The following is a 25,132-nucleotide window of genomic DNA, read 5'->3' on the forward strand; positions in this document are numbered from 1 at the left end:
CGGAAATGGAGCAGCGAATAATAAGGCGGGGCAGTACTCAGCTGAGTCTCAAAGGAGGTGATATGTGAGCAAGTGAAGAACTGAAGGGCCAGAAGGAACCAGATGCAGGTAAAGGATGTTCTGGCCAAAGACAGCAGCACGTGCACAGGGCTGGGGGTTGGGGGGAAGAGGTTGAGGCATCCCCAAAACATCAAAGGCGGGCAGGGTGGCTGCAGCCCTGAGAAGCAGTGTGCAGAACGGGCAGAACAGAGCCTGCAGAGAGATGTCATGCTCGGCCCCTGCAGCAGTGGGGATTTTAGGCCAAGAACAGTGGGGAACCACAAGTCCAGTTTATGTCTTTAAAAGGTCTCTCTAGCTGTTCTGTGTAGAATGACTCATACAGAGGTAATGAGACCAGCTGGGGTCGGGGAGGGGGTGGATAGAGCGAGAGTGGACATGGGGAAAAGGGAAGGACTTGAACTATACTTTGGAGCCAGAATCAACGGGGCTAAGGATGGCTCCAGCTGTGGTGATGGACAGGGGAGGGGAGATCCCAGTCCCCTTGCATTAGGCCAAAAATGAATGATAAGAAAGTCATATAAGGGCTCTGCTCACCACACCCACACAAATAAACAAATTCTTTTGACCACTGACCACCTGGGCCCATCAAGAAGTTCTTGAAAAGCATCCATTTCTTGTAGGAATCTGACCCCGTAGGGCATGTCTTTGTTTCCAGATGAATGGGATTCCTGGGTTGAGGTACAAATATTTCCCACTACCTTCCCAGAATCTGAAGATGCTCTCCTGCTTGGCGCTCCTTGGAGGGTATTATTATTTTGTGAAAGAAAGTTTTAAAGAATGCGTGGAGTATGATAATAACACAGCTAAGGAGACAGATCCAGGACTGTGGCTATCCGGACTCAATCACTGCATTGTCAGTACACACTTCCTACACCCAGAACACTGCTGAGAGGGAATTATTGAAAGAAACCTCACTTAAAACTTTTTACCAGAGAAACAGATTTCCTACTGAGCAAGACCTGCCTTTCAGAAAACTTACTAAGAAGTTTAAAAGCTGTAGACAATAGAGAGTATGATATAAAAACTATTACTTACTAAGAACACTGAAATGCCGCAATTCAATTAGATCCGTACTTGTGGTTCAGCTTAACATCTCTCATTTTTTTAAAGAATTGTCATGAAAAATCACATTGCATTTAATTACTCTCCACAACATCGCCACAGAAATGCTCACATAGAAATTCCCCCGATGCCTCATGTGGACTCACACGGGTGTCTAGACTTCCATGATGAGCAAAGACTACCCAAATTTAGAAAATATGAAGCAATGGAGTCATCTTTCGAGAGTCTGAAGGATTAAAGATGTTCAATCACAGGAACTGTGTCAACTACATTGTTTCTTAGACCCCATCCGCCAGACTCAATGGAGTCAAAGGATGAAAAAGAAAAACTTTTAACTAGAAAATGACAGCATCAGAGGAGAAGGCAAGAAAAGAAAAGGGAAGCAGGATGCAAACAACGAGAATTGTGGAGAACAAAGGTATTAGAGGAGGAGAAGAAATTGTGGGGAGGAGGGAGGGAGAAAGGAAGAAGCAGAAGCGGGGGAAAGATGGAGAGGGGATGAGGGCACAGAAATGTGTAGGAGGAAAAAGGAGAGAAGAAGAGCTTACCACAGAACACGGAAGGTCATTTCCTAAGAGATGTGTCCCTAAACCAGACGATTGACGGACACACTTGGAAAGATAGCAGTGGTTACGGTAACTTCCTCTTCTTCTGGCTGAAAAACAATTGGACTCAGAATGTGCCAATGCTGACGTTAACCTGAAGAGCTACCCCAACTCTGAGTCCGACCTCCCTCAACTGCAGTTCCCTCATCTATAAGGTGAAGCTCCTAAAACAGGTCTTTTCAAACCTGACTCTTCTGTGATTTAAAAAAAGGCAGAACGGTGCCGAGACTAAGGCCACAGGAACAGGAAGTCAGCTGCTTCAATCTCCTCTCGATGTGTGCCCTTTAGAAAGCCACTCAACTTACTTGTGCCTCAGTTTCCTTGCCTAGAAATGGGAGGTGATGGTAATATTTATCTGTAGGGTTCTAGCGAAGATTGAGTCAGAATGGAGCCTGGTCAAAAGACTGAGCTGTCTATTGGCAGAGATCTTTTATTCCAAATTTCAAGTATCCACTAATCCATATGGGCTAACCATGTTTTAGATCAGAAGTTTGCTGCCTGCTCTTGTTAGACGTTTTACAGTCACTCTAATTGGCATGTGCTCTTCCCAAGTCTACACATTATTGAGTCACACTGAGGCAAGGTGCTTCCCTTTCTTTAGAGGATCCCAAGCCAGTCTCCCTGATGTGTGGTTGGTCCCCTGGCTCCAACCTTGGGAGGGAACAAGAGGATGGATGTCTGCACTCCATGCTGAGGGAAGCAGACTGGACAGGGGGGTTCCTTGCTTGGTTCCTACTGAGGTCAAGCTTCTCACCTACTAGGTTTGACTATCTGGCTACTTCAAACCCCCTTCTGCAAATACTGTGCTCTCCCACCCCTACCTCCACCGTCTTGCTCATTCAGAAAGGTTGTATAAAGCTCTTTACTGAAACACAAGCAGTAAAAACATAATTTAGCCCTGCTCCCCTGCTTTTGTCCACCCTTTTATGTTCACTATAAATAAACCACAGTATTTTGCTTGGTACTTTCATGAAATGGGAAGAAGAAAACTCTCCTGCATTTCTTTTTCTTTTCTTTTGCATTACACGGGCCTCTCACTGCTGTGGCCTCTCCCGTTGCAGAGCACAGGCTCCGGACGCGCAGGCTCAGCGGCCATGGCTCACGGGCCCAGCTGCTCCGCGGCATGTGGGATCTTCCCGGACCAGGGCACGAACCCGTGTCCCCTGCATCGGCAGGTGGACTCTCAACCACTGCGCCACCAGGGAAGCCCCTCTCCTGCATTTCAATAGGGTCGAATAAAGTGACTAGCTGTGAGGGAGAGAGATAATACAAAACAAAGATGGCTTTGGCATTCAAGAATTCAAAGCTATTTTCCTAAATGTATTTTGATGAAAAGATGATTTTTTTCTAAGCAAACCTCTAATTCCCCATTCACTGACATTCCTGTATGGATCCTAAGTGGGTGGCACCTGCAGAAAGATGCCAAACTTTGATGAAGGAGTAAGTGCCCTGGAAAGGTGTTACTTAACGTATTTTCTCTAAAGCTTTGCAAAAGCAGTGAGATCCAGGTCCGGGACTCAAAAGATTAGCATGGCCTATTTTATTCCTTTTCTTTCTTCACCTCTGTCTTTATAAGAGCTTAATTTAAGACATAACAATGCTCATACCCTAGGGTCCCACTGCAGTGTTCAAATTCCTCTCCCCTCACTAGCTGTGAACTGGCAGGTTTCCTACCCTCTCCCTTGCCTCAGTTTCTTCACCCCACCTTTGAACTGATCACGGTTCAGTGTGGCATTTTCAGAGCTCAGGACCAGGGACCCAACAGCCTGGGTTTAATCACCGCTCAGCTGCTTACTAAATGCAGAAACTCAAGCAACTGACTTAACTTCTCTGTGCCTCGGTTTTTTCTTCTCAAGAGCGGAGATTATCATAGTACCACCTCGTAGATTTGTGGTTAAGGTTAAATGAAATAAAGAGGTAGAATAGTGCCTGACACACACGGTCAAGTGTTCAAGCTAGTAATAGTCCTAGTAGTAGCAATCACAGTATCAGCTCTCTGCCCAAGACCCCAGGAATGCAGTGGCCTTCCTGCAGCCCTGGTCCTGTGCACACTGAGACTCTGGATCCCCAAGGCCAACCAGCAGGGGTAGGAACGATCTTCAGCCCACAGACGCAGCCTCTGTCCAGTTTCTGATCCAGCCAGTGGGGCCTCAAGCCCCCAGCTACCAAGGCCTGTGGTTTAATGCAGAGGTTCATGAGGCTAGAAACGTCCATGTCTGCTAATCTGAGCTGCCTCCACGCCCAGTCCTGGCATGCTCGCCCAGTCTTTATGGCTGGCCTTCAGCACAGTCTCTTGGTTCATAGGCCAGCACTGGATTTTCACGGGGAGCTCCAGACTACTCAGCCAGGCCCTGATACCCACAGCCCTTATCAGTTCTGACCAGGGTTCAGAGGCTCCGGGCACTGCTGGAGCTCCTTCACTTCCGGTCCTCCAACCTCACACTCTCTGCGTCTTCTCCCACCTTCACTTCCACCCTCCCTGTGTTAGCAGAAGGGATCAGACGCTGGTGTCTGGCATCTCCGTGGCCACTGGCAGGCTGGCTGCACCCCAAGCCCTTGTCCTGAACATGCTCTGCCTGCCCTTGTACATCCTTGCACCTTAGCTGCGCCCCGTGAGCAGGGAGCCGTACATCACCTGCAAGAAGGAGTAGCTGGCCAGCCTCGTGGGCGCCACACTGGCCTCCAGCCTAACCTGCCGCTGCACGCCCAAGGGCGCGCGGAGGAGGGAGGTCTGGAGCCTTCTTGAGCCCCGCCCCTACCAGGCCAAGCAGCTCTTTGTCCTCGAAATCTAAGCGAAGATGAGGCAGGGGGAGACCTTGGTCCAGGCTGGGGACAGCCCCCAAGTGGCCGCATGTCCCTCAGGGGCCAAGTTTCCACGGGAGCTGGAGCTGCGGAGAGAGGGGCTTAGCCACGAGCAGCGGCTGGAGCGCATCCTCCAGAGGCGGGCCCTGGAGGAGTTACCTGAGACGAACTTCTGCCGTTGTGCTGACATCATGAAAGCTGCAGCCCCGAGGGCAGGGCACGCGGCCCCGAAACCTACGCCGGCCGATCTGCATAGGGGCTCTGCGCACGCGCTCTGCGCATGGGCCCTGCAGAGCGTAGGAGGGACGTCGGGTTCACTTTCAGGCGGGCATCTCCAAGGCAGTGCGATGCGACCTGCACATTAGCGACCTGCTGCAGCCCCGGCCCAGGCCAGACGCCCCCGAGCTCCACACCAGACACTCCCATCCACGCCGGACACCCCTGATCCATGCCCGATGCCCCGTGTCCACGCCCAATACCCCGGCATTGCTTTTTCTCGGCTAGAAAATGTACAAAAGCACAGACACCCTCAAAAAGTCATTATAAAAATCACACCTTTAAAAAGTAAAAAAAAAATTAAAAATTAAAAATTCCCAGCTAAGGCAAAGTCGTCTTCTCACTGTGCTCTGAGCCTTGGACCCCGTTATCTCCTCAGGGTCCATGTTTCATCAGCTGTCCTCTCTCTGTATGGTCAACCTCTGGCTCCTGGTGCCTTCTCTCAAGTCTCTCCCAACTTCCAAAAAGAAAAGTCAGTTCACACATAACCCTTTCTTTCTCTCTATCCATTGACGTGTATTTTTCTTTCCTTCAGGAAGAGTTGCCTACAGTTGGAGATTCATTTCCTCCTATTCACTGTTCTGTGTAATACATTGTGGTTTCTGCCCTCCCCACATCACTGCTCATGCTCACCAGGACATTCCAGACCCTGATGCCTCTTCATTTTCCTCTTACCCCACCCCCTTCCTGACTCCTTAATCTTCTGACACACCTGGATACCCAGGTGAAGAGAATTAACAACATGCATGCATCAGATAATCCTGTCATGCCCCTTCAACCATCTCTCAGCAATGCTTCTTAATTGCCAGAACAAAAGAATTATGATTTTACTTTGTTAGGACATCTAGGGATATAGGCCCAGTAGCTAATTGGATAGGTTCATGTGTAAGTCACAACAGAGAGAAAATATTGGACAATCCTAAGCACAGAAGTGTAACGTGTTCTCCTCGTGCCCTTTCAATCTCCATCTCCCTTTACTGATTGCCATTCTTCCTTTTTAATGCTTACATAAATTTAAGGGTGCTTTACTTAAGGATATATTTCAAGTTATACAGCTGAATCGACGGTCAAATAAAATTCACTTTGGGGATGGCTCCTGTGTAAGTAAACTTACAGGGTTGCACCTACCCACAAAGGGAGGGTTAACAAAAGTATGTCTTCATCTCATAAAAGCTTTTTAGAGCAAAAGGAATTTAAAAAAGAAGTTGTCCACACTGCGATTTTTAAACAGACCTTTCACACTGAAACTAGCATAAAATGTACTTCATATCCACAGTGCTTCATAAAGAACTATTGAGAAAACTCCAGGGGCAGCTGGAAAAACACAGGGAAATAGAAAGCAGGCATGGTGCCAGGACCTGGGGCAGCTAAGCCCTGTAACATTTGGTGGAGAGGCCCTGCAGATGACACATATAAGGATAGAAGACCCCAAGATACCAAGACAGTGGGCCTAACACCAAGAGCCAGGGTAACAGTGAGGTGTGAACGCTAAGGATGGAAGCAAAGGCCAGGACAGCTACCAAAGGCACAGCCACACTTGGTGGGCACACAAGAAATACCAAGGAAGAACTGGGAATCTGTGAGCAACCCAGCATGGGGTCACAGAATATCTGAACTGGAAAGGTATTTGGTGATCACCGAAACAAACATGGTCAAATTACAGACAAGGTGCCCTTCTCTCTCCTTACTCTCTCTCTACTCTTCTCTTCCTGAACAATTCAGTTCTAAAGCCCTTAAGTAGGTCAGAGTAAAGTAGGCACCTGCAGGGCTGGGGTAAGGAGGTTGGAGGTGCAGGGAGGGCTGCGGTGGAGCAGAGCAGAATGTCATTGCCTGAGCAGAGTGAAAAGGATACCTGCACAGGAGGGATGCATAATGCATCCCTGTTGATGGAGAAATGGTACAGTGCTGAGCTTCAGAGCCTAAACAAAATGAGGTGACAACCCCACAGGGAGACAGCCTAGCTAGGAAAGCGAAGTCCAGTGGGTTGGCATGAGGGTCAGAGCCCAAGCAGGGTGAGGAGGGCACTCACATGAGGCATCTGGGGGTAGCCAGCATAGAATGGAGGAGGCCAGTTCAGGTAACAAGGGCATCTACAGAAGAAAGGAGGTGGCCGTAGCAATGAGAGCAATGCGATGTTGGTTATAAAGAGGGGGACTGATCAAATGAGAAAACATGCAAAGAATAATGGGGACCAGTTTTGTCATTGTCAGAGAAGATAGTTTTACAAATTTGGAAAGAGAGAAAACTAGAAGAAATCCTATTGTTGGACTAGAATTGAATGTATTGATGTAAATTCATAATTTTCTATATGTATAGATAGATTAATAATTATAGATGTGACTGTGTGTTTTGATTTACATGCATGTATGCGTGTGGACATACATATTCCATTGAGTGGGCCTGGAACAGCAATGCCCAATAGCAGTGAGCACATCTATTGCCCAGATCTTTGCTGCTACATACCACTCTTCAGGAGAGGGAGAACAAGTTCCCTGACGAAATGACTGATTTTAGGGCTGGGAAAGTACAAGGTGAGCCTAGAACATCTTACTGTACCCCAAAACAACAGAGTGCTCAAATAGTGATGGTCAAGTCAAAAGGACACAGAAGCCAGATTGAAGGACTTCCATTGACCAGACTGAGACAATTGAGCATCACAGTAAATAATGATTTATTAGTATGGACACAAGTTCATACTAATATAAATAAATGAATGGATAAATTGAAAGTCTATGAGAAAGAGAATGTTTGCACAGTTTCAAAATTTTCTTTTCCCCCTAAATATTTATTAATTAGAGAGAGTAAAAAGACTTTCTCTCTGCTTTCCAGTCACACCCCTTTCTTGCAGTTCCTCCAAGGGGCTTCCTTTGCTCCTTCCTGCCCCATGGCCGGTACACATGTTCCAGAAATGCCGTCTTCCACCTTTTTCTCCTATTTGTCCTTCAAACTCAGATTAAAAATTATCTTCTCATGGAAGCCTTCTCCAAAATCCCAGACCTCACTGCGTCCCTTTTTATAGCACTTATGAACATCCGAATTATATGTTTACAATTAGTTATCTAATATCTAATACCAACAGCTAAGCACAATGACATCATTCTGATACTGTGGACATTTATTAATGGTAGCAGTAAGATGCTATTTGCACTTCTCCATGTAAGCATTCGCTGTGGAATGTTCCCAAGGTGGACATTGACAAAATGCGCAGAGGACCTATAGAGAATAGTCAAGGGGTCCCTTACTGCACCTAGCTGTCAGATCCAACTCCTTGAAGCAAGCTACAATCACCGGCTTAAAATGTAGATCTTCTGGCTCCAAGTTCAGAGCTTGGCCCTACTATGCCACAAGGCTCCAGCTCTGGTCTGGAAATTCCACGGTGCCTAACTTACACACAACTTCTGCTCTCCACAGAGACATTGAGATTTTAAAAGTCTACAGTAAGAATTGTCTTCCTTTTTAAGCAATTGATAGTTTATACTATTCAACCTTTAAAGGAAGTATACAAACGGCCAACAGGTATATGAAAAGATGCTCAACATCACTAATCATCAGGGAAATGCAAATCAAAACCACCATGAGGTACCACCTCATGCCTGTCAGAATGGCTGTTATCAAAAAAAAAAAAAAAACACAAGCTAACAAGGTTGGGGAGAATGTGGAGAAACTGGAACACTTATACGCTGTTGGTGGGAATGGGAAACGGTGCCACTGCTCTGAAAAATAGTATGGCTATTCCTCAAAGAACTTAAAATTAGAACTACCATATGACCCAGCAATCAGACTTCTGGGTAGGTATCCAAAAGGAATGAAATCAGGATCTCAAAGAGATATCATCACTCCCGCATGCACTGCAGCATTATTCACAAAAGCAAAAACATGGAAATAACCCAAATGTTCATCAATGGATAATAGACAAAGAAAATGTGATATATATGTGTATATATATATATATATATATATATATAGAGAGAGAGAGAGAGAGAGAGAGAGAGAGAGAGACACACATACATGCACACACACACACACACCACCACCATGGAATAATATTCAGCCTTTAAAAAGAAGGAAATCCTACCATTTGGGACAACATGGATGGACCCTGCATGGTAAACGATAGTATGTTAGTGATCGTAAGCACCTTGGCTACAGGCTGGTCACATTGTCAGTGGTCCTGAGTTCTATGAGATCATGGAACTTGTTCAGCCTTCATTTCACAGACAAGGAAGCTGGAAGCTTGAGGAATTAAGGGACTTGCCTCAGAGCTCCTGAGAGCCAGGAGCAGTCAGACATAAAGTACAGGTTTTTCAACTCCAAGTCCAATGTGTCTTTTTTGGTTTTTTTTGCGGTACACGGGCCTCTCACTGTTGTGGCCTCTCCCGTTGAGGAGCACAGGCTCCGGATGCGCAGGCTCAGCGGTCATGGCTCACGGGCCCAGCCGCTCCGCGGCATGTGGGATCTTCCCGGACCGGGGCACGAACCTGTGTCCCCTGCATCGGCAGGTGGACTCTCAACCACTGCACCACCAGGGAAACCCCCAATGTTTTTGATTAATAAAATACTCTTCTTAAACCTACATCACAGTGGACTGGACTAGAGATTGAATTAAAAGGGAAGAAAAGCCCACTTGTCAAACTTGCATCTCTTTATTAAAACAGTTGAATGGAAACAGAATTAACTAGTAAAAGACTGAATCATTTCCAGAGGAAGGATGTAAAGCATTTATCAGTAGATCTCAAATCCTTTCCGGTTCATTTGGCAAGGCAAATGCCATCACAACCTTCCAGAGAGAAAAGAATACCCAGTCAGAAGAGAAACTAGATGAGTGCCTTCTATCCATCCTCCAAGGTCAGACGTGCCCTTCGCTCCAGTGCAATTTCAAACAAATGATGGTCAAGGATGTTTTATGTCTTCAGCTGTAACAGTCGCTGTGATTTCATCCATCTTCTGAACCACAGCTTCAGATAAAAGTTGCTTTCCGTAGACATTCTCTATTACCTCTCTCCCTCCCTCCCCTCCCCGCCCCACACACACAGTCTGCTCCTCTACCTGCAATAAACACCAATTTGTCTGGAAACTCTGCTATAAGCAGCTCATTTCCAATGTTCTTTCTCTATCAAGTTATGTAGAGGTTGGAAAAGAGGTAAGAAATTTATATAAATTATATAAGTTAAATAACTTATGTTGTATGTTACAAGAGTTAAATGTATATGTTTAAAATTATATATAATGTAAACATATAAAATATATAAATTATTTTCAAAGCTAAATATATATACATAAGTTTTAGAAGTTAAATAAGCCTTATTCAATGAACAGCTCAAACTCATGTGTTCCTTCTGCAGATGTGCTTTAAAAAATTGTAAAAATAACTAAAATACAGCAAAAGCAAGAAAGAGAAAGGAAAGCCAAAGAGAAAGCCCAGAAAACTCACAACCGGGGAGGGTCGGGAGATTGGTCATTAAGAGACAAGCCGAGAATGTTGGAGGATCGGAAAGAGAGAAGTTCAGCGGTAAACTTAAAAAAAAATTTTTTTTTTAATTTGCTAGAAGAAAGGAAGCCTGCTTGGAAGGAAAGTAGTGCTATCTGATGACCCAGTTAGAGACTGGAAGCTGTGCATTTTTTAATTGTGTGACTCATTCTTTGGGGCCAAAACAGAAATCAAGTGAGGAAAAAATTTCCAGAGAAAAATCTGTCTGTAAACAGGGTGGCGGGTGGTCAGGGGAGGGTGGATTGGTGAAGGGGAGAGTCAATGACATGAAATGGGACCGTTTAGTATGAACTTTTGTAACTGATAAATCTCTTTCTCAGAATAGCTTACTGTCATCCCAGCCAACTTCACTGCAGAACCATGAAGGAATTGCAGTGAGAATGTGTGGTCTGGAAGTCAAAGAAGCTGGGTCTGGAAGGAAGCACCTTTTTAAGTGAACTCCTGGATTATCTCAAGCAGGGAAATCAGCAAATCCAGTAACACACACCATTGCGGAATCTCAGAAATTCATTTTCTAATGGGTTTGTTCAGAGGAAGATTTTCAGTTTTTGACTATTTGTAAAGCCTTAAAAGCAAATAACCAGGTATAATCTATGAAGAAGGCAAACAAGACAGCTGTGGTGTTAACAAATGGTTACAGACAAGTGGAAAGAGAAACATATGCACACTTTCTCTAAGTCCCCAATGTATTTAGTCAAGGGTATAGAACTTAAAGGAAGTAAGGTGACCAGGCCCAGGAGCAGAGGCCGTGTCTCCTGTCCCTGTGGTCTAGGGGGTGCACTGCTGTAAGTGGCCCTCTCTGCATGGATAGTGTCCTCCCAGAGCTGAGAAGGGAGCCCCATTCTTGCTTTGCCTTTTATACCTAGACTTTCACAAACATTCTGGAAAATGCCACACTTATAATCTCTGAAGGGAATATTTATAAACATCAAGGTCTCTTCATTCTTAACCCAAACTTACCATCAACAAGGCTCCATCCCTTCGGGAAGGGGACGAAAGTCTAAACAGTATCAGTTGCTATTGTCTCTCCCAGCCTTCCAGGGCCCAGAAAGCTTGTCTCTTCTCAACAGTTTAGATGAAGACACAGAAACAAGAGATTGCTACTTAGCGCAGGTACCAGGGAGATGAGAAGGAAAGAGCCTGAGAACCACCAGAAGTTGTCCTGGTAAGAGCGGCCATGCCAAAGACACGAGCTCTAACATAACAAAACACGGCAGAGGACAGAAGAGCAGCAAAGGATGACGATGGGCACACCTGACCACTATAACCCGTCTTATTTGGCTCCCAAGGTCACATGTACCTTCTCAGTCTTTTTCTGGGTCACATTATCTAAGATTCCTCTTCCATCCTTTCACTCATCGACACCGATTAGAATAAGCAGCATCCCCCGCCCACTGCGTCTATGCATCATTGGGCATTTGGGCAAACAATTTGCCAAAAGGATGCAATATGTAAAAGACTGAACTCAAATAGAATTAGGGAAGCTGGGTTTGATGGGCCAGCGCCTGTCAAATTTTAATGCACATACAAATCCCATGGGGATCTTGTTAACATTTAGGCTCTGATTCAGCAGATGAGAGGGGGGGGATCTGAGAACCTGCATTTCTAGCAGGCTCCCAGATGGTGCTCATTCTGCTGGTCCATGGGCCACACATTTAGCTGCAAGGACCCAGTCCACTCAAATAAGAGAGCCAAAGGGGCAAAGGATCCCATCTAAGGTTACACCGTTAGTAAGTATCGTGCTTGGACTTGAACTCAGTTCCTGTGACTCCCAAATCCAGGGGGACTGCTCCATGTGAAAAGTATGCCATCTCCCCAAACTTGGCTGTGTCTCTCTGACATGGGTTACATGGTGGTTAAAATTAAATCAGTCCTATCACCCTGAAAGGTCATCTCCAAAAGTCAAGTTAAAACGTTATTTTCAATTACAAAACCTAAAACCCAGGCCTCCTGTTTTCTCATTTTTCAACGTTCTTATTAACATCTGTCAGTCAATGGAGACATTTTTTAAAAGAACCAGATCTTTCTGAAAGCTAATATTTAAGCTCCCTTGACCTATGATTCATGCTGGATCAAAAAAGAAGAGAAATATTAATATATGAACATCTAGTGAGAAACTCTGGACAGCTAATCTTCAGTCTCTGTAATGAAAACAGAAATGAGATTCAAAGTAGAGTCTCCAGAGAAGAGAAGAGTAACGTCTCTATGCTGCACTTGTGTGGACCCGTAAGCCAAGTAATTAGCCTGATAATAAACAGAACATCCAGCCTCTCATCTCCCATCACAGCTGAGGGTCATTCCTCTCCTGGACCATAGGGAGGATCCCTGATTCACAATCAGTGCTTCTCGAACTACTGATTCTTCAGGTCTCTCTCTCGCTTTCAATCTGTCAAGCTGGGAACTCACAAAATGAACCTGATGAATTGAAAAATAAGCAGAAAGACAAAAAGGGAGAGAAGCGGGGTGGGTGGGGGGGGGAATGCTCATATTTATGAACCTGTAACACAAAGCATTAATAGTGAGGAGAGGAATCTCCCGCCTGCTAGAGGCCCCGTTCCAAAGTCTAATGTCTGAGTAAGCATGGGTCTTACCAGGCAACCCCCAAAGGTCAGGGATCACGGAGAATTCCTCGGTCTGGGAGCAGAGTTAGGAGATACACAGAGCATTTCTTTCCCTCCCCCTGGCGAGGAGCAACAAACTCTGACACACAGGCACCTCGCAACTCAAATGAGCGCTTTCTGCAAATAAGCCACCAAGTTCCACATCGGGAAGCAAGGCAAGAAGCCACGCTGAGAAAGTTTTCCCACACAGCTCTGCCAGCGGGTTTCATTCCTCAGCTACACCACCCCAAGCTTCAGCTGAGTTCAAGAACAAGAGGACAGAAACGGCTGCATTTTTTGATTGTATGTTAGGAACCAGCAGGGCTTTCCATCTGGGCCAAGAACTCAACAGCACTCGAGGGAGTGACATGGTATAAATTATATCCCTCTCATTAGAGGCACCATCATAAAGCAGAGACTTTTAAGTGTCACTAATCTCATTGGTAGCATTCACATAGCAAAACGCAGACAACACTTAATTCTTGCATTTTTGGACATCGGAACCTAACAAAATTTAAACTGTTAAAATTATTGTAACAGGCCATCCTAGCAAAAACTGATACCTTGCTGGTTAGAAGCTGGAAAACGATTCCAAAGTTCCATACTGTCCTGCATCCGAAGATTGAATTTCTTTTCAGAGTATCCCTTCCATTTGTTCTGGTGACAAAGATTAAAATTCTATTCCCTTCAGTGTGAAGATGGCTAAGTAAAGAAAGAAAAGGATGCCTTCAAACATGACTCTTGGGTATATATTTCAGCAGAAATGTTTCACTGCAGTTTCGGGCATCTGTATGGGAGCAGTGTTTTTTCTCTACACATATTTATAGAAACTGAGCCTTTATGTATCAATAATTGTTTCTTCTTGAGAAGACCCCCTCCCTTGTGTTCCAGCTCAAGCAGGTGTTCACTAGAGATCAGTAGCAAAGACTCCCGAGTTTCAGGAAATAGAACAGACTTGTTCTTCACCTTGAAGCAAAAGGGAGATTGGGAAAGGCACTCGGTCAGGACTTGCTGCAGCTCAGTGGAAAAGGATCTGTTATTAATGCACACACACCCCATCTCTCCACACTGGTATTTGAAACTGAATACCTCAGGCTTTGGGGAACACACTGGCCGTGGATTGTTTTGTTCTCCTGTGATTGTCACTTGGGGTCCACAGAGCCAAGTCCCATGGGAAAGGGGCGCCAGGACTACTGCAGCAGCACACATTCGTGCAAATTGCAAGAGGGGGCAATTGCAGGGGAGGCAGATGAAATTTTAACAGATGCCCCCTCCAGACAGATGAATTTTAAAAGGCACCGCATCTAAGTAGACAAATTACAAAAAGACGCTCCTCTTTGAGCACAAGGATTATAAAAATACCCCTTTTCCTCCTGGAGCCAGGACATGGTTCGGCTGGCAGAGCCTGAGATGGATTTCAGCCCCAACTGGTCCCCTGGATGGGGTACCTTTGTAGGGTTTGTAACGCAAAAACTGCCCGGTGGGACCCAGCACCTTTAGGTTGGGCATCCCTCTGAAGAAAGTAGATATTCCTTGAAAGGAACTCCTGGAAAGGAGAACTAGAAACAAAGATGGGCCTCAGGCTAGGGAAATTTCCTCCTTTCCCAGCAGCCTCATGATTGGACCCAGGCCTCAGGAGAGAAATATGTTTAGGTGCATCCCTTACCCTGGAGATTGCTGTAGGGGGATTCTTGCTACACAGTGAAAGCCCAAGTGCTTGGTTAGAGATGCTCTTGAAGTTCAGCCTAGGCTCTAAGCACAGCCAAGGTGAGTAGCAGTTTTAGGTTATTATTTGTGTTGTACTTCTCTTCCTTTTACATGCGAACCTTCAAAGAAATCTTGCTGAAAATTATAGTTTGGACTCTGATGTGTTTTACAGAACAAAGAAAAGGCCTGAATGAGATGCAGAAGAGAATAGCAAAGTTGATTGCGGTGTCCCCTTGCCAAAGTCAACATGATGGTGGCAGTCACCATGCTTGTAGAGTGATAGACCCAGGAGGATCTTGTAGCAGAGGTAACATCACCCAGCCATGATGGGGAGCCAGCACCCTGGGAACCCATCAGAAGTGGCTCAGGGAACATTTAAGCAGACTGCATTCTGGAGTTCAACAGATGGCATTCAAGCCATTGCTTGGGTAGCTGAGGAATTATAATCTCATTGTGAAGCCACAGACTGAGAGGGTCTACAGAAACTTGGAGCAGTGTAAAGGCTAAATACTGAAATAAGCACATCCATTCAACCACTATTTACTGAGTGTTTATTATGAAACATAGCTTAACATGTGCAAACAAGACAGGGTGAGAGGAAGAAAAATTAAGCAAAATAGAGAAGAAAATATCAGGTATTGTAGGTTTTTAAAAAAATAAAATAGGCAATGCGATAGAATACCGGAGGAGTGTAGACTTTGTGTAGTCAGGGAATACCACAAGCTGGGATCTGAAAGACAGAAGAAGAAGAAGGAGCAGCTATGTAGAAATCCGAGGGAAGAGTGTTGTAGGCAGAAGAAACCGTCCATGCAAAGACAATGAAGCCAGAGTGTGCCTGATACTTTGAAAAACAGAGAGAAGGTCAGTGTGGCTAGAGGACTCTGCAGGAGGGCAACATGGTGGGAGAGGGGTGCAGGGAGGTGGGCGCCCCAGATCAGAGGGAGCTTTGGAAGCCAGGGCAAGTTATTTGGATTTTCTTGAGGGAGGGAGGACCAAGCATCGTGGACTTAAAACCAGTAGAAGATTTTAAGCAGAAGAATGCACTGCTCTATAAATGTGTTTAGAAATCCAGTCTTGTCACTCTGCGAGTAATAGCTTGTAGGGAGTTAAGGGAAGAAGCAGAGGAGCCACTTGGGAGGTCAATGCAATGTTCCAGAGGAGAGAGAATGGTGACTAGGACTAGGGCACGGTTTCTCAGCCTCGGAACAATTGACATTTTGGACCATATAATCCTTTGTTGTGGGGCTGTTCTGTGCATTATAGGAAGTTTAGTAGCATCCTTGGCCTCACTAGATGCCAGACGCAATCCTCCCCTCCCCCAGTGGTGACAACCCAAAATGTCTCCAGACATTGCTAAATGTCACTTGGCGGGCACAACCAGCCCTGCTGAGAATTTCTGGACTAGGGGGTTAGCTGTGGAAGTGACAAGAGTGGTAAATTCTGAATATATTGATATTTTGAAGGAAGAGCTGATAGGACTTGCTGATAAGAATAGATAGAGAGTGTGAGAAAAAGAGATGAGTCAATGATAGAATAATTCCATGGGTTTTTGACCTGGGCAACAGGGAAAATGGAGTTACCATGTACAGCAATGGGGAAGAATGTGGGAGCAGGGAATTGAGGGTGTTGCTTTGAACATCTTAAATTTGAGATTCCTGTTAGGCATGTGGAAATGGCAGATAGACAGTTGAAGTTCCAAGAAATGTCAGAGTTAGATATACAAATGTAGTAGTTAGTCACATACATATACAGAGATAGAGATAGAGGATATAGATGATAGACAGACAGACAAATAATTCGATGATTAGATTGATAGATATAATGATGATACATAGATAGAGAGATAGAGAGATAGAGAGATAGATTGCAAAGGGCACGTTGGAATGAAAACAGTCACTAAAAAGCAGGTTCTTGCCACAACTTTCCAGATAGGTTGCACATTCAAAAGCTTGTAAAAAGGCAGCCAAATTAAAAGGGCACTGAAGTCCTTCAGACTGAAAAGAAATCATAGATCATACTACTGAGGAATAGAAACTTATGTTACACCAGGACACTCTTCTCCAAGCATGCCCTAAATCGATGAGCCAAATCTCATCTATGAATAAAATGTGGTCATCCTACCAGCCCCTGTCTTTCCGTGATGGGGAGACAGTGAGGCTCAGCACAGAAGAAATTGCTATCATTCTACCAGACTAATTTAGAATCAGGAAACTTTCCAAAACAGAATATTTCAAGAATTAATATGACCGAAAAAACCAGGGGAACAAATTTGCAAAAATGCTTCACTATTTTTTTTTCCCAAATAAATTATCTGACCCAGAGGGGAAAAAAAAGGCAACTGTTGGAGTCTATTTAAGAGACTCATTCTCTAACCACACTAACTACCCTATGGGTGGGGTAGGTCTGATGCCCCACAAGGACAGCCCACCCAATGGGTGATATTATAAGGGTGATGGGCTGGAAGATTTCCTGTGAGAAATGCCATCAGAGTGGAATTTAGAATTCCTCCCCAGAAGGCTGTATAACTCTCACCTTGGGAAAGAGGGAGGACCAAGCATCGTGGACCTTTCAGTTCCACCAGTCAACCTAGATAGGTCTCATGGGCAGAATTGGAAGAGACCTACCATGTTCATGGATTAGAAGACTAATGTAGTAAATGTCAATTTCCCCAAATTAATATATAGGTTTAATATAATTCCTGTCAAAAAAAATCTCAGCAATTTTTTATCGTCAGATTATTCTAAAATTTATATGGAAAGGAAAATAAGTTAGAATTACTAAAACAATTCTGAAAGAAGAAAAAAATGGGAGCGATCAGTCTACTTGATTTCAATACTGATTTTAAAGCAATAGTAGTGAAGCCATAGGAATGAAAATTCTATTGGTAGACTAGGACATAAAACTCAGAAACTCATGGAAATATGTCCAACTGATTTTTGACAAGTGCAGAAGCAATTCAATAGAGGGAAGGTAGCCTTTTAAAATATGGTGCTAGAGCAATCAGACATCCATAGGCAAAAAAAGAGAAGAAAAAGGAGGAAGGAAGGAAGGATGGAAGGGAGGGAGGGAGGGAGGGAAGGAGGGAGGAAGAAAGGGAATGAACCTTTACCTAAGTCTCACACTTAAACAAAAATTAACTCAAAATGATCATGAACTTAAATATAAAATGGAAACATAAGGAGAGAATGGAGGCAGGAAGGAAATGAGTGCGCCTAAAAGGACAACATATGTGATTGTTTTGATGGTAATGTTGGGCATCTTGACTGTATCAATGTCAGATCCTGTCTATGATATTATATAGTAATTTTGCAAGATGTTACCACTGGGGGGGAAGGGGACCTCTCTGTATAGGTTCTTACAACGGCATATGAAACTACAATTATCTCAAGATAAAAAGTTTAACTCTAAAAAAACTAAAAATAACACCTTTTCAAAATTTTAATCCATAGTTGAGCTTGAAACAAGACAGGAAATCTCAATAGGCCCAAAGGGAAAGCGAAAGAGAGTTGAGTAGGAGTTGAAGTTGAATAACCCTGCTGTTCAGATTAGGGGTCAGCCTTCAACTCCTCAGCAGGGCCTGGAATTGAGGCTAGTTTAGGATGGAGCCAAGAACTGTATTCACTTTAATAAAGGCTGAGCTGAGAAATACTGTGCCTGACTGTGAGTAAGAATTAAAAATAATTTTTTACTGACTCAAGTATGCAGTCTAGATAGTGCGTGCCTAGCCCAAGCCCCTTGGTGGAAGTGGGGTACTCCATGAAGAGGCAGAACCCCAATCCTGTATCACACGTAAGTGTGGAGTCTAACACCTTGCGCTATCCTCCCAGTCCAGAAATCTAAACTGAAATACGAACGGCAAACTAGCCTGCAACACATCCTGTAGGGCCCTTGATAACAGCAAATCCAGCACCACCCCAGGGTTCTCACAGGTAACAACTCCCACTGCGGATGAATTCCAAATCTAATTGATTAAAGAATACAGTTTCTCTATCAAAGAACATAGAATAAAACAAATCAACTAAACTGTTCAGAGGAAACAAATTCCGTAACTTCAAAGTTTATACAAGTGTTGAGGGGAAAAGATGGTGAAAATGGTGAAGATGACAGAGAGAAAGTTGCTGAGCCAACTTTCAGATGGGGACTGACCCGGTCTGAAAGCAGCTTCCAAGAGGATGGGTACCAGAGCCGTGTGAGAGGATATTAACTGGAGGAAGGAGGTCATCCCACATCTTGTCATGGGTGACCTTTCTTGGGTCTTCAGTTTGTAACCATCTGAGTCTTCTCCAAGGGAGACTAGATGAACCTCAAATTATAGAAAACTCCAAGAGAACACAGCCTCCAACATTAGGATGAGCCCATCTGAAGCAAAGAATATGCCAGCCCTGAGCCATACGAACAAGAAGCAAATGTCCTGCTCCACACAAGAGGGTTTCCTGCCTCAGAAAGCCTTCCCCAAAGCCACCTCTGTCCCTAAGAGTGCTGGGAGGCTTAGAGGCAGCATATCCTAAGCCTGCCATCCTGTGAATCTGAGTGTGGGGTCGTCCCTGGGTGAAAAGGAAAATAAATATCCTGGAGATCAGGCCCCAGACAACTGGCCAGGAGAAATCAGACGCAAGTCCAACCACTACCTTTTGACTAGAACCACTGTAGATGAGCACTGTGAAATGATGGCACATGAGCAAATGAGCTTGAAGCCAGCCAACTTGCGTGCTCACAAAAGAAACTCATTTGGCTTTCGGTGCCTTTTTTATAATCATCCATTAATTGTCCAATTATGTGTGAAAAGATCCAAAATAATCCCAGTGGACTGGTTCTCCTGGAAAAACATCATTCAGTGATTTAGATCTAAAACTTTCCATCATCTTGGCCACCACATAAGTCTATTAGTTCACATTTGTTTCTTTGTGCTCCTGTGCTTAGCATGAATCTGAAATCTGAATCTGAAAATGGCCACATGGTGGATCTTGCAGCTCTCTGGGGCCATTAGAAATTGCAAAGCTCCCAGTATTCTATTCCCAAGCCTGGAATAATGCTAAACAGTATGCAATTTCCCTTAGAGAAAACAAGATGGAAGTAGGGAGAAATTGAGGGCAATGGTCCTCAACCCTGGCTGCATGCTAGAATCACCTGGGGTGAGCGGCTACTTTAGAGCAATATTGGCTAATACTGCTAATTAATACCCACTCGCACTAATCCAGTGATTGGCAACACCTAATGCACATCGGAATCTCCTAGAGAGCTTTTAAAAATACTGATGCCTGGGCTCCACCTCCACTGACCAGTCAAATCAGAGCATCTGGAAGATGGGGTTGTGGCATGGGTACTTTTTTAAAGCTCCTTAGGTACTACTATACAGTACAGGGAATAACTATTCAGTAACTTGTAATAACCTATAATGAAAAGTAATCTGAAATATATATATATATATATATATATATACGCATATATATATATATAACTGAATCACTTTGCCGTACACCTGAAATTAACACAGTATTGTAAATCAACTATATTTCAATTTTAAAAAAAAAGCCTTAGTTGATCTAATGTTCAGCCTGGGTTAAGAATGACTGCCCTAGTCCAGGCCTTTAGGGAGCATCAGAATCTCCTGAAGAGGTCATTAAATCAAAGGTTTCAAAGAAAGCAGTTAACAGACACCAAAAGTAGTTTTGAGGCTCCCAATGAGGAGGGGAGATGGGAGGATTGGAGAGTGACTGCTAAGGGGTTTCTTTGGGGGCTAATGAGAATGTTCTAAAATCTATTGTGGTGATGGCTGCAAAACCCTGTGAATATATTTAAAGCCATTGGATTGTATACTTTAAGTGGGTAAATTGTACGTATGTGAATTACATCTCAGTAAAGCTGTTAAAACACACTCACATAGGTTTCTGTCCACCCCCAGAGATTCTGATGCACTGGTTCTGAAGTGGAGCCCATGAATCTGCCTTTTTAATGAAATCCCAGGTGATGTTGATTCTGTGAAGTCACAGATCAAACTGCTCTAGGCCACAGAAAGGCAATGGCATTCAAACTTTCTAGGATTTTGTGAGCATGATAACAGTTTATGAATGGTTAATGGTGAATGACTATATGTGGGTTCCCCCATCAGTGTTCTCTGGAGCAGTGTGGCTTTTGCATGTTTGTTTTGTGGATCACTTCACTCCTATGTGCCTGTCCTTCTAGAACAAGGGCTCTTTCTTCTGTTACCCTAGTCGTAGAGGATCAGGTGACACTGATGCTTCCAGGGTTGTCTCATAGAAATGAAAGCAGAAATTGCAAAGGGAAAATGTGATATGAACCCAGAGGAAGCCCAGAGGATTAGGACCACGGAGCCAGGAGATATCCCCTGGTTCAACCAAGCAATGTATGAGACCCTGGGAGAAGAAGAAAAGAATAAGGCATCTTTTTTTATTTTGTGTCATTTATGAAATGATAAATAGCTACATATGAAAATCTAGATTTACCAAAAAAAGGCAAAGCAAGACTTTCCACTTATCGTACAAAACGATTCATCCCCGGAGGTCCTTCAGAGCATGGAACTTTCTTGGTACCTTTAAACTGATGTACAATGTTTTACATTAATTTTCCCACAGTTTTCAAGCAAAGCCAAACTAGACAGGTACAGGATAAACAGACTCTTAAATTATGAAGAGCAGGGTTCTTATCAAACTGGCAGTAAGGATGGGAGGATTTGAGATGAGCGCTTCCTGTAGGAATGTGAACGCCACTAGCGGGTTTGCCCGGCAAAACAACCCCGGTCAGACTTCCCTGGTGGCACAGTGGTTAAGAATCCACCTGCCAACGCAGGGGACACGGGTTTGAACCCTGGTCCAGGAAGATCCCACATGCCGTGGAGCAACTAAGCCAATGCGCCACAACTACTGAGCCCACATGCCACAACTACTGAAGCCCACACGCCTAGAGCCCGTGCTCCACAACAAGAGAAGCCACCGCAATGAGAAGCCCCCACTCATCACAACTAGAGAAAGCCCGCGCAGCAACAAAGGCCCAACGCAGCCAAAAATAAACAAACAAACAAATAAATAAATAAATAAATTTATTTAAAAAAAAAAAAAGCCCAGGTACAGGTGCCAAGGCCGATGCCCAAGTCTCTGCCACAACTCTGCCCAGGACTCCGGAGGCTTTCTGCCCGCAGTCAGTCCCTAAGTACCCTTGGTTAGTGCTGCCCCCTACTCCAGCATGACCAGACCTCAACATAAGTCCTAGGCATTGTTCGCCAAGCAGCTGCCAGTGGGGCTGTCACTGTTGTCACTGCTAGAAGTAAGGCGGAACAAAGGGACCACTTTTTTTTTAAGGTTTAAATTTTGAAAAACAAGCTTGGTCACATTTTGAGATGCAGTACAGAGCAGTTGAAAGACTCGGGCTCGAATTAACAAGAGCGCAGTAAAGATATTCAACATCTCCAAACTGCACCATCTGTTAAAACACAGCTACACTGGTGGCGGGGTGGGGGGACACTGTAGAGAGGACAGTGTGCATAACTCACATAATAAGCCACACATTCCAGTGCCTGGCATGTTAGAAATATAAATAATAATAATAGCAGCCAATATTCATTGAGTATTAGTTACTAGATACTCTTCTAAGATTTATATATATATGAATTCATTTAATTCTCACAGTACTCTATTACAGGGCTCAGCAAACTTTTTCTGCAAAGACCAGATGGCAAATATCTGGGGCCTCGTGGCCCCATACGGTCTCTATCCTGACCACTCAGCTCTGCTGTTGCAGCTCAAAAGCAGCCGTAGACAATATAAACACATGGGCATATCTGTGTTTCAATAAAGTTTTATTTATAGAAACAAGAGGTGGTCCAGATTTGGCCTGTGGGCTGTAGTTTGCCAACCCCTGCTCTGTGAGTTGGGTGCTATCATTATCTCCATTTTACAGAGGAGAAAACAGAGGCACAAAGGAATCAACTGACAGCCCAAGGGCCCCCGTGAAATCTGATCATAAGCTACCCACAGTCAACAATTAGATCATAGCAGTTGCTGCCATCACCACCCCATCTGTAAGCCTCGCACTCAGGAGGGGTGGCCACCCAGTCAGTCACCAGCACGCTCAGAGCTGCCTCGGAGGTTGAAGACCCAGCTCCGATCCCCTCCTCTCCTTGCCCTGATATTCCTAGTTGAAGTTCTTCCTGGACCCTCAATGTCCTTATTCCCCGTACCACCCAGACTGATTTTAATTTTATGCATTTTCTCCCCAGCCTGTTTGGAAGCCTGGACCATGCACACCACAAGTGCTCAGTTCCTATGTGTTAAATGCATCTACGAACCCACTGGCAGTGGGTGTGCAGGCCACGAGAGTCAGGGACTGAGGGCAGAGAAGTAAGGGGACTCACCAGTCCATGGCAGGCACTGAGGGCTGCAGTCCCAACCCTGGTGCCTTGCTGCAGAACTGTACCCCTGAGATGGCAGGGGGGACCCGAGGAAGCCTCCATCTTCACATGGGAGAGGTTCCCATATCTCCTCTCCACGATGTAGCTTTTGGAAAGTAATCCCTGATTGACCGTCAAGTTAAAAAACAGGTCCTTCTCCTCATGGGAAATTCTATAGTACACCCGGTCCTCTGGGCCATCCAAATCTCTCTTCCTCCTGCTGCTGGTGACAGGATGGTGCAAGCCATAAGATAGAAAATGTCCGCTCGCGTCGACTCGGACAGGAGCCACCACGTGGTATTCTGGCAGGGCCTTGACAAAATGCTCTGGAAAAAAAGGAGACGCAGAATAAGCCTAAGAGATCCCTGCTGAGTCTGTGGCAAGATAAATACACCTTGTTTGGAACTTAGATTTTACCCTGTTGATTGCAAAATCCCACTGTTGAAGTGTAGAGATCGTTTCCACCATACAAACACCATCAATATCAAATTCCCCGAACAACACAAATTTACCTGGGGCTGTCTCGTAGATGACAGGTGGCTCTCTGAGCTGACACCAAGACATAGCTCTGGATGTCAGATGTTTTACTGGAGACAAACTAAGACAAGAATTAACTCATGAGGAATATGGTTAGGAAAGGGGCAAGATCATTATGACAAACAGGAACATTTCAGGTCTAGAGTTCATTAATACAAATCACAGGGCTTCACATAAGGAGCATAAATGCCTCTGGAATTTCCAGTTAAGTCATGTTGGAGGACAACTGCAAAAGCACAGCGAACCCATCATGTACACTCTGAAAAACCTTGCACGGTTACAGCACAAGTGTTCTGTAACGTAGCAATGAGTACTTAAAAGAACGTGGGTGTTTCTTTTTTAGTTTTATAAAATATACAACATAAAATGGTAAGGGAACGTATTAGGATCAGAGGCATGGGGTCAAAATATGAAAATTGTCACTTTAGAAATGCAAGACACGCACACTTCTTCCTTCCTTCCACACACGAGAACACAGACACCTTTTGACTTCCTCAAATTGAAATCTCCACCACTGCCTCTTCATTCTCCTGTTTGAGAATAACAAGGAATCTAACTAGTAAGGAGTAAGCATCAGGCTCTGGATTACAGACTACTTAAAGCAAACCATTAACCACTTATGCAGATAAACGAATCTTTTGCTTCAGGCAAAAAAAAAAAAAAAAAAGAGGGAGGGAAGGAAGGAAAGCAGAAAACAAAAGGGGAAGGAGAGGGAGAAGGAGAAAGAGGGAAAAAAATTCTACTTTTTTCTACTTTTCTATTTCCGCCTCCCAGCTGTACCTCTTGCACTTTGTAACTTGCGTTACTTTGTTCAAGTTACCTCCCCAACTACAATGTCTTTCACACTCTCTATCAAATTCTTATGTTTAACATAATCTTATGCTTATTTTTTAAAGTCCCAAATCAAATTCTCCCTCTTCTTTCTCCTAATGTCCTTGCTTAAAGTTCTTTCTCCCTCCCCTGAACCCCCATGTCCTTACTTTCTGTAGCTCCCAGAACAGCCCAATTTTACAAAGCCTTTTGTTTCTTATATTATTTATTCCCAAACCCTTTACAGGCCAGAATCTTGCACATCACAGGTACCCAATTCATTTGTGTGGATGTAGCAGTGAACACATTTGTAGCTGGCTAAACAAAAGAACTGGACTTGATAGGGTACAATTATAAAAGAGTTCTTTTCCAGACAACTGCCTTCAAACACACTTGTCGTTCATCTGTGCCTTGGATGAAATATAGGACAGACAACATCAAAAAACAGCCCAGTTAAAAAAACGGGCAGAGGACCTGAACAGACATTTTTCCAAAGGAGTCATACAGATGGCCAACAGGCACATTAAAAGATGCTCAACATCACTAATCATTGGGGAAATGCAAATCAAAACTATAATGAGATATCACCTCACACCTGTCAGAATGGCTACCATCAAAAAAACAACAAATAACAACTGTTGGCAAGGATGTAGAGAAAAGGCAACCCTGGTACACTGTTGGGGGGAATGTAAGTTGCTGCAGACCCTATGGGAAACAGTATGGCAGTTCCTCAAAAAACTAAAAATAGAACTACCATATGATCCAGCAATTCCACTTCTCA

The 25,132-nt window shown here is 44.3% G+C and overlaps 1 pseudogene across 1 annotated transcript in view; it reads right to left on the reverse strand.

Moving 5' to 3' along the window:
• LOC149749525 (A disintegrin and metalloproteinase with thrombospondin motifs 12-like) overlaps positions 1 to 25,132 on the reverse strand; it is a 145,385-nt pseudogene that overhangs the window by 98,786 nt on the left and 21,467 nt on the right. Inside the window, exon 2 of the transcript XR_016392621.1 lies at positions 22,969 to 23,330. The product of XR_016392621.1 is annotated as an A disintegrin and metalloproteinase with thrombospondin motifs 12-like (transcript). The remainder of the gene's footprint in view (positions 1 to 22,968; positions 23,331 to 25,132) is intronic.

The sequence above is a fragment of the Delphinapterus leucas genome, chromosome 3 (genome assembly GCF_059928025.1).
Source record: "Delphinapterus leucas isolate spDelLeu-1000000601 "Yukka" chromosome 3, BTC_Dleu_Yukka2, whole genome shotgun sequence".
Lineage (NCBI taxonomy): Eukaryota > Metazoa > Chordata > Mammalia > Artiodactyla > Monodontidae > Delphinapterus > Delphinapterus leucas.